The following is a 5,988-nucleotide window of genomic DNA, read 5'->3' as shown; positions in this document are numbered from 1 at the left end:
ATCAGCCCAAAAATATTTAGGTAAACCAGATTCATTTAGCATAGTCCTAGCTAACTCTTCTAGTGATCTATTCTTTCTTTCAACAACACCATTTTGTTGGGGTGTCCTAGGAGCAGAATAACTATGTATGATCCCATGTTTTTCACAATATTTATCAAACTTTGCATTTTGAAATTCTCCCCCATGATCACTACGAATCTGTTTTATCCTATTTTCATTCTCATTATGCAGAACCTTTGCAAGTTTCTTAAAGGCTTTATATGTATCATTTTTAGAAGCAAGAAACAAAGTCCATGTATATCTTGAAAAGTCATCAACAATCACCAAAGCATAGTAATTTCCAGCTAAGCTAGCAGTCCTAGATGGTCCAAACAAGTCCATATGCAAAACATCCAAAGCTTTATTTGAAGAAACCATATCTTTTGATTTAAAGGAAGTTCTAATCTGTTTTCCCTTTACACAGGCATCACACAATCTGTTATTTTGAAACTTTATGTTTGGTAAACCAGAAACAAGTTCCTTAGATTTTAGCTTATTCAAGTGATTTGTGTGAATGTGAGCTAGTCTCCTATGCCACAGCCATGACTCATCATTTTTAGATAGCAAACACTCATTTTCAGAACAGCTATTTATAATGTCTAGGAGATAAATGTTGTTTACCCTTTTTCCAGTGAACAGCACCTTACCAGAATTTTCATTTGAAATTGTACAAGTATTTGCTTCGAAATTGACCTTGTATCCCTTGTCACACAGCTGGCTAATGCTTAGAAGACTATGTTTTAGCCTTTCATACCATTGAGACAGCAGAAATTCACTTAGCCTTTCATACCATTGTCTAGGTGCTTGCTTTAATCCATATAAGGCTTTCTTAAGCATGAACACATGTTCTGGATTCTTGTGATCTTCAAACCCTGGAGGTTGAGATACAAACACCTCTTCATTGATGTAGCCATTTAGAAATGCACTCTTGACATCCATTTGAAATAGCTTGAAGCCTTGTAAGCTGGAAAATGCTAGAAGAAGTCTGACAGCTTCAAGACGTGCTACTGGTGCATAGGTTTCACCAAAATCAATACCTTCTTCTTGGTTATACCCTTTAGCAACCAGTCTTGCTTTATTCCTAGTGATAGCTCCATGTTCATCCATCTTATTCCTGTACACCCACTTGGTTCCTATGATGTTCATCTCATGCTTCCTTGGAACCAAGGTCCACACTTCATTGTATTCAAACTGGTTCAGCTCTTCCTGCATTGCTGTTATCCAATTGCTATCTTGCAGTGCTTCTTCCAGGCTTTTAGGTTCAATCTGTGACACAAAAGCTACTGTTCTGCAGAAGTTATTGAGTGAATTCCTTGTTGAGACTCCTTTCTCAATTTTACCAATTACATTGTCAAGAGTGAGATCCCTTGGAGTCTTCCATTCTTTAGGCAGTCCTGCATTCACAGTAGATTCTTTGACAGAATTTGGATTAGTAGCATCAAGCTCACTAGATTGATTCTGTTGCATAATTGTTCTTAAATCATCCATACCAGATTCATCCACAACAGATTTGGGCACAGAAAAATTTGTTTCATCAAACACAACATGTATAGATTCTTCAACAGCAAGAAATCTTTTGTTATATACTCTATAAGCATGACCATTTATAGCATAACCAATATGTATTCCTTCATCTGATTTAGGATCAAACTTCCCCAGATTATCTTTACCATTATTTAAAACAAAGCATTTGCAGCCAAACACCCTAAGATGACTAATGCTAGGCTTTCTACCTTTATACAATTCATAGGGAGTTTTCTTAAGAATTGGTCTAATCAATGTTCTGTTAAGCACATAAGAAGCAGTATATACAGCATCAGCCCAAAAATATTTAGGTAAACCAGATTCATTTAGCATAGTCCTAGCTAACTCTTCTAGTGATCTATTCTTTCTTTCAACAACACCATTTTGTTGGGGTGTCCTAGGAGCAGAATAACTATGTATGATCCCATGTTTTTCACAATATTTATCAAACTTTGCATTTTGAAATTCTCCCCCATGATCACTACGAATCTGTTTTATCCTATTTTCATTCTCATTATGCAGAACCTTTGCAAGTTTCTTAAAGGCTTTATATGTATCATTTTTAGAAGCAAGAAACAAAGTCCATGTATATCTTGAAAAGTCATCAACAATCACCAAAGCATAGTAATTTCCAGCTAAGCTAGCAGTCCTAGATGGTCCAAACAAGTCCATATGCAAAACATCCAAAGCTTTATTTGAAGAAACCATATCTTTTGATTTAAAGGAAGTTCTAATCTGTTTTCCCTTTACACAGGCATCACACAATCTGTTATTTTGAAACTTTATGTTTGGTAAACCAGAAACAAGTTCCTTAGATTTTAGCTTATTCAAGTGATTTGTGTGAATGTGAGCTAGTCTCCTATGCCACAGCCATGACTCATCATTTTTAGATAGCAAACACTCATTTTCAGAACAGCTATTTATAATGTCTAGGAGATAAATGTTGTTTACCCTTTTTCCAGTGAACAGCACCTTACCAGAATTTTCATTTGAAATTGTACAAGTATTTGCTTCGAAATTGACCTTGTATCCCTTGTCACACAGCTGGCTAATGCTTAGAAGACTATGTTTTAGCCTTTCATACCATTGAGACAGCAGAAATTCACTTAGCCTTTCATACCATTGCCTAGGTGCTTGCTTTAATCCATATAAGGCTTTCTTAAGCATGAACACATGTTCTGGATTCTTGTGATCTTCAAACCCTGGAGGTTGAGATACAAACACCTCTTCATTGATGTAGCCATTTAGAAATGCACTCTTGACATCCATTTGAAATAGCTTGAAGCCTTGTAAGCTGGAAAATGCTAGAAGAAGTCTGACAGCTTCAAGACGTGCTACTGGTGCATAGGTTTCACCAAAATCAATACCTTCTTCTTGGTTATACCCTTTAGCAACCAGTCTTGCTTTATTCCTAGTGATAGCTCCATGTTCATCCATCTTATTCCTGTACACCCACTTGGTTCCTATGATGTTCATCTCATGCTTCCTTGGAACCAAGGTCCACACTTCATTGTATTCAAACTGGTTCAGCTCTTCCTGCATTGCTGTTATCCAATTGCTATCTTGCAGTGCTTCTTCCAGGCTTTTAGGTTCAATCTGTGACACAAAAGCTACTGTTCTGCAGAAGTTATTGAGTGAATTCCTTGTTGAGACTCCTTTCTCAATTTTACCAATTACATTGTCAAGAGTGAGATCCCTTGGAGTCTTCCATTCTTTAGGCAGTCCTGCATTCACAGTAGATTCTTTGACAGAATTTGGATTAGTAGCATCAAGCTCACTAGATTGATTCTGTTGCATAATTGTTCTTAAATCATCCATACCAGATTCATCCACAACAGATTTGGGCACAGAAAAATTTGTTTCATCAAACACAACATGTATAGATTCTTCAACAGCAAGAAATCTTTTGTTATATACTCTATAAGCATGACCATTTATAGCATAACCAATATGTATTCCTTCATCTGATTTAGGATCAAACTTCCCCAGATTATCTTTACCATTATTTAAAACAAAGCATTTGCAGCCAAACACCCTAAGATGACTAATGCTAGGCTTTCTACCTTTATACAATTCATAGGGAGTTTTCTTAAGAATTGGTCTAATCAATGTTCTGTTAAGCACATAAGAAGCAGTATATACAGCATCAGCCCAAAAATATTTAGGTAAACCAGATTCATTTAGCATAGTCCTAGCTAACTCTTCTAGTGATCTATTCTTTCTTTCAACAACACCATTTTGTTGGGGTGTCCTAGGAGCAGAATAACTATGTATGATCCCATGTTTTTCACAATATTTATCAAACTTTGCATTTTGAAATTCTCCCCCATGATCACTACGAATCTGTTTTATCCTATTTTCATTCTCATTATGCAGAACCTTTGCAAGTTTCTTAAAGGCTTTATATGTATCATTTTTAGAAGCAAGAAACAAAGTCCATGTATATCTTGAAAAGTCATCAACAATCACCAAAGCATAGTAATTTCCAGCTAAGCTAGCAGTCCTAGATGGTCCAAACAAGTCCATATGCAAAACATCCAAAGCTTTATTTGAAGAAACCATATCTTTTGATTTAAAGGAAGTTCTAATCTGTTTTCCCTTTACACAGGCATCACACAATCTGTTATTTTGAAACTTTATGTTTGGTAAACCAGAAACAAGTTCCTTAGATTTTAGCTTATTCAAGTGATTTGTGTGAATGTGAGCTAGTCTCCTATGCCACAGCCATGACTCATCATTTTTAGATAGCAAACACTCATTTTCAGAACAGCTATTTATAATGTCTAGGAGATAAATGTTGTTTACCCTTTTTCCAGTGAACAGCACCTTACCAGAATTTTCATTTGAAATTGTACAAGTATTTGCTTCGAAATTGACCTTGTATCCCTTGTCACACAGCTGGCTAATGCTTAGAAGACTATGTTTTAGCCTTTCATACCATTGAGACAGCAGAAATTCACTTAGCCTTTCATACCATTGCCTAGGTGCTTGCTTTAATCCATATAAGGCTTTCTTAAGCATGAACACATGTTCTGGATTCTTGTGATCTTCAAACCCTGGAGGTTGAGATACAAACACCTCTTCATTGATGTAGCCATTTAGAAATGCACTCTTGACATCCATTTGAAATAGCTTGAAGCCTTGTAAGCTGGAAAATGCTAGAAGAAGTCTGACAGCTTCAAGACGTGCTACTGGTGCATAGGTTTCACCAAAATCAATACCTTCTTCTTGGTTATACCCTTTAGCAACCAGTCTTGCTTTATTCCTAGTGATAGCTCCATGTTCATCCATCTTATTCCTGTACACCCACTTGGTTCCTATGATGTTCATCTCATGCTTCCTTGGAACCAAGGTCCACACTTCATTGTATTCAAACTGGTTCAGCTCTTCCTGCATTGCTGTTATCCAATTGCTATCTTGCAGTGCTTCTTCCAGGCTTTTAGGTTCAATCTGTGACACAAAAGCTACTGTTCTGCAGAAGTTATTGAGTGAATTCCTTGTTGAGACTCCTTTCTCAATTTTACCAATTACATTGTCAAGAGTGAGATCCCTTGGAGTCTTCCATTCTTTAGGCAGTCCTGCATTCACAGTAGATTCTTTGACAGAATTTGGATTAGTAGCATCAAGCTCACTAGATTGATTCTGTTGCATAATTGTTCTTAAATCATCCATACCAGATTCATCCACAACAGATTTGGGCACAGAAAAATTTGTTTCATCAAACACAACATGTATAGATTCTTCAACAGCAAGAAATCTTTTGTTATATACTCTATAAGCATGACCATTTATAGCATAACCAATATGTATTCCTTCATCTGATTTAGGATCAAACTTCCCCAGATTATCTTTACCATTATTTAAAACAAAGCATTTGCAGCCAAACACCCTAAGATGACTAATGCTAGGCTTTCTACCTTTATACAATTCATAGGGAGTTTTCTTAAGAATTGGTCTAATCAATGTTCTGTTAAGCACATAAGAAGCAGTATATACAGCATCAGCCCAAAAATATTTAGGTAAACCAGATTCATTTAGCATAGTCCTAGCTAACTCTTCTAGTGATCTATTCTTTCTTTCAACAACACCATTTTGTTGGGGTGTCCTAGGAGCAGAATAACTATGTATGATCCCATGTTTTTCACAATATTTATCAAACTTTGCATTTTGAAATTCTCCCCCATGATCACTACGAATCTGTTTTATCCTATTTTCATTCTCATTATGCAGAACCTTTGCAAGTTTCTTAAAGGCTTTATATGTATCATTTTTAGAAGCAAGAAACAAAGTCCATGTATATCATTTTAGGTACCACTGGTTTCTCCTGCTGTTTTTCTGCAACAAAACAGATTTAGCATATATGGTACCCCTTTAGTCTAGGGTCCAGCATGATTAACACCTTTCCTTAGGAAGCCATTTGGCTAA

Source organism: Phaseolus vulgaris, chromosome 11 (genome assembly GCF_051622355.1).
Source record: "Phaseolus vulgaris cultivar YP4 chromosome 11, ASM5162235v1, whole genome shotgun sequence".
Classification (NCBI taxonomy): Eukaryota; Viridiplantae; Streptophyta; class Magnoliopsida; order Fabales; family Fabaceae; genus Phaseolus; species Phaseolus vulgaris.
The sequence above is the reverse complement of the archived record's forward strand: the minus strand, read 5'-3'. Positions refer to the sequence as shown.